The following is a 5,058-nucleotide window of genomic DNA, read 5'->3' on the forward strand; positions in this document are numbered from 1 at the left end:
GATTTACAGGTGAATTACAAGTGATTTATATGTGAATAACATGTGATTTATATGTAATCGCGTATAAATTGTGAATCACATGTAATTCATATGTGATTCACTTGTGATTTACATGGATTCACTTGTGATTTACATGTGAATCGTATATGAATTACATATGAATCACATGTATTTAAAAATGAAGTTTTTATCTTCTTTCATAATTCAAATTCATATACGATCCAATAAGATCCTATATACATAAAACAAGAACATATCACTTCGATAAAAGTTGAATTAACATCCACAAGACTAAAATCCGAACTCATAACCCCCTTCCTTATACTTAGTTTTTCACGCCTTCTATTATGAACATATCAGAAAATTGAAGTAATAATAATAGAAAATCATGAAGATGTGGAAGCATGAAGAAAATAACCAGAGATCAAAGACCTTAAGGCAAAGGCAAGAAAAGCCACAAAACCAAGACCAACAAAGGTGGTATCCAGCCGTGGGAACTTGTTTGCACCTCTATTCGATTTCCAGTTGTTTTCTCTTGTGGCTATTGATGATCCCGATGATATCAGAAGGTATGTCAACATCTGAATTTCACCAAATTTCAGTTAGAATTGAGAAATATTACATGGTCATATTTAAAGAAAAAGTTTGAATCGAATTAGTGTTTAAATTCATAGGAAAAAAGAGATTAGATTGAAAAGATTACCTGGTCCATGGCGAAATCAAAGTAATACTAGAGATAATGGCGTCTTTTGTAATGATTTCCAGTGGCCAACTAATACACAAGATTCAAACCTTGTAGCACGGTGTATGCAAATCCGACAATGTTCACCGCCACGGAGTACCTAAAAATCTACCATGATTAAACAACTGAAATGTGATCGGATATAATTAGAGGGTGACCGGAGACGGAGAGGAGAGATTCATCGTAAATGAATCGAGAGCTTATCTATGACGCTTGTTTGTGGCCATCACCGACAACGATACCTAGCAAAAGAGAAATTCGAAAATCCTAAACCCTAACACTATCAACTTCATCGATCATTCTTTGTCTATCCTACTAACGCTCCCTATAGGCAGACTCGACCTCCTCCATTGGCTTCCACTGCTTGTTTGTGCTTCTTATGGTGGCTTTCCAATGTATCCGTCTTGAGCGTCGTGGTCTGCTTTTTTAATTTGCACAACTCTTCTCAAACATACCTGATTACCATCGACACAGGTGCCGACGACGTTACCCTCGCTCCTGACATATCCGATAACGGATCTAACGTTGTGAGCCATGTAATGTTTCTTCTTTAACTGCTGCTTTTGATTATGCTTTAGGTTCTACTTGAGGTTGTACTTCAACACTTTTGGGAGAGAATCCATGGATGAGAGATGACACAGAACATGTAGTTGACAACGGAGAATCTTCATGTGATCTTTCCGTCGGAGAAGGATGTTGTCTCCGATCTTAAAGATAATCGAAAGAAAAGTTTTTTTTAGAGAACAACAGATCTGAGGTTGTGTGAAAGAGATATTTTGCAAAATTACTTTATCAGATAATCGATTAGGATATAATTTAATTATATATTTTTGTTTCCTATAGTACATCCCTTTAATTTAATTAAGATACACTCATCTCTTTAGTCTTTTATTTATTTACAAAAAATATCATCATGCATCCTAACCCTTCTTTTGTTGATCTAACGTTCCACATGTAATTTTTGAGTTTTTGAAAAACTATAACTTCTCAAATGATTTGGTTTGTAATATGTAATTTTCTTTATCGTCTTGCTAGTTTTTAATAATTTCACTGTTTCAATATATTTATTAGAATAGTGAAATTATTAAAAACTAGGAAAAACGTTTATATTAGAAGCCAAACTAACAGAATAACACCTCATATTCTAATTTAGTGAATTAAATCTAGTCCTATGCTTTAGCCATTTAAACAATAAGAGTTCTTGAGGACAAGAGAGTTCTTCGTTTTCCAAATCTTCGGAATGACGGTATAAATGAGTCTGAGTTTCCTCATTTTATTTTTGTTCAAAGCCAGTTAGATCTACTCTAATAAATGAAGGTTTTTTTGTCACTTGTCATATTCTGATTCAATTTGCCACATGTAATTTTATGGTAATTTTAAATTAATTTTTATTCCACTTGTCATTTTATGGTTTTTCTATTTTATTAAATGTCAAATATTATTTAAATCTAATAATAAATGCATATCAATTTCATTAATGGACTTTCCTTCTAATTTCAAAATTACTAATTTAAAGTTTCATTAATTTCATTTATTTATTTATCTAAATTATTTTTTTAAATTTAAAAGACAAAAAAAACACTTTAATTTTTATAATTTAATTCTCACTTTTCTTATAAATTCAAACTTTTTAAATATTTTGAATTTCATATTAATTTTTTTTAAATAAAACCATGTGATAAATGGTCCTATACCTAATTTAATATATATTGAAGTGAGATCATCCTTGCACAAGAGGGTCAAAGGACATGATATATAGATGGGGCCACTCCACGTTTCTTCCAAACGGCCCACATCCAGTTGACTTTATAAAATGATAACGGTTCGTGCCGACAACCCCTTGTACATTTTCGTAAATAAATCCAAGTCAAATGGCATTTCTCCAATTGCACCAACACTTCTGTCTTCAAAGAGCCAGGTGGTCCAAATGTTCAATACCAATCCAGAAATATGATGTGATCCGTTGGTGGATATACATCCAATGGAATGAAGACCATATAAATTATAAAATATAAAAATTATAAATCCATCCCATCCATCAAATTTTCAAACTTACGTAGTACGACAATATTCGAGCATTTCTTAATCTAATCCTACGTGCTTAATTCGAAAATTTTAATTATTTTAATATCCTATCTAAATAAGTAAATGGTATCGAGAATTTTAAAATATGGAAAGTGAGAACCATATTACATGGTATCATTTTGGTTCCAAAATCAGATAATAAACTAAATAGCAATTTGGATTGTTCTAACATAATTTCTTCTTTGACCGATATCATTTTATAAAAATGAAAACAACTAATAAATAATTTAATTTAGACCAGACTTAAAATCGGGTTTTTGCTAAGAAATGATACCTAGTCGGCTAGTCAAGTAGAATGGTTATGATTCTTTTTGGTACGTTATATTATTTTTATTTTTGCCTTTGTGATGGAAGACTAATGGTTGAGGAAATGAAATTTAACGAGTACTTAACTAAATTCACTTAATCATAATTTAGGTGATCACTCTAAAAAGAGTTAAAAATCAAACATTTACAAAGTACAAAACACAAATTAAAAATCAAATCTAATGATTAATTAAATAAAAAGTATGAGTTTGTATAGAATTGAAAATTATGTTTTTAGCTAGACATGATTAAAAAAAGACTGGAAAGTATATATTAATAAACTAAACTATCTGGTCGAGTCGTAATCTTCAGATCTTCATAAATCAATGGAAATCATCATAATCGGCCATAAATCGTCTAAAATTCGCCTAGAAACAACAATAGTTTGACAGATAAACTAAACTATATGGTTGAGTTGTAATCTTCAGATCTTTATAAATCTATGGAAAATGTCATAACTGTCTATAAATCGTTTGAAATTCACCTGGAAAAGCTTTGCAATAGTTTGACTAGATCTCGAAGTAACATGGGGTATTTAGAGGCAGGTGACAATGTCAGATAAAGATTATAAGGCTTATAGGGGACTGTTTCCAAAAAAATATTTTTGCAAAAAATACAAAAGATACGGAAAAACGTGTATAGATAACTTATAATGAAGTAAGATGTCATTTAGAAATTTTCCACGAAAAACATGATCATGTAATGGCTATGGTGATCATGTTTTGGGTTCGAAGTGACTAAAATTGATTTTCCAGCTTAAGGAAAGTTTGAAACCAGAAATCCGATCATAAAACACAGTCGTGTTTTTGATGTCATGACCGTGTAACACTCTCACACGCTCCTAATGGAGTTTTAGGTGTACATTAATAATCTCATATGGTTTTTTTCATTTAGAGTCACCACGATGACTTTTGTAATTTAGATTCACCATCAAAAAATTTATGTGGTTCTTACTCTTTAGATTCACAATGATGGCTCTTGTCATTTAGACTCACCATAAACAATCTCATGTAGTTCTTGCCCTTTAGACTCACCATTATGGCTATTGTCATTTAGACTCACCATGATGCATATAATTGATTTTTGTCCTTTAGACCCATAAATGACACTTAATAGTGCATAACATCTAGCTATAAAGCTTCAAATATTTTACTATTACAATTAATATAATCCCAACTATTGTGACTATCGGTAATTACTCAACTATACCAAATAAATATCTCTTATAGAAATGTTTTGCTATAAACCTCAACTACCTCACTTATCCACTCGTATAACAGTAAAGTTATTTGATTAGTGATTACTTCAATTCATTGACTCACATAACATGAAGTAATAATGAATCGTACATCCATTGTAAACATAATATTATAATATCCATATTACTAGATATAAGTTATTTAGGAAAGCATTAGGGTTACTCACCTTGAAACAAGTTAGATGTACTGGTTCCTAACTCTCGAGATCTTGTCCCCATTCTTGATTTTGTTTCTCTACGGGATATCAAAACAACATACATACTATCTTGAGTATTATTATCCAAGATACACTTCTCTCATACATAATGGTTATATCTGAACTGAGAAAACAATACATAATTTATTTCTACAACTTCCTAAACTCCATAATTTGTCTATTCATGTGTCTTAATCCATTAAGACACAAACCAAATCTCAATTCAATCACTATCTGTTAGGAAACAATAAGATTAGCTGGCATTTAAGTTTATCTCTATTTAAACTTCATTATGTTTATCTTTTCCCTAGTTGGTTAGTCTCTGATAAAGATTTGTAATTGTATAAATACATTGGAAAATCAATGAATAAACAAGGCAATTCATACCAACTTTTCATGGTATTAGAGCGGGTTTAAGAAACCTAAAACTAGGGATGAGAATGGTGTGGTTCAGTGCGGTTTTTGGTCAA

At 31.0% G+C, this 5,058-nt stretch overlaps 1 pseudogene; it reads right to left on the reverse strand.

Annotated features, from left to right (window-relative positions):
- Positions 1-386: 386 nt before the first annotated feature.
- On the reverse strand, positions 387-4,610 carry LOC145039829 (CASP-like protein 4A3; annotated as a pseudogene).
- Between the last annotated feature and the right edge of the window lie 448 nt (positions 4,611-5,058).

Source organism: Lactuca saligna, chromosome 4 (genome assembly GCF_052625555.1).
Source record: "Lactuca saligna cultivar CGN05327 chromosome 4, ASM5262555v1, whole genome shotgun sequence".
Taxonomy (NCBI): Eukaryota; Viridiplantae; Streptophyta; class Magnoliopsida; order Asterales; family Asteraceae; genus Lactuca; species Lactuca saligna.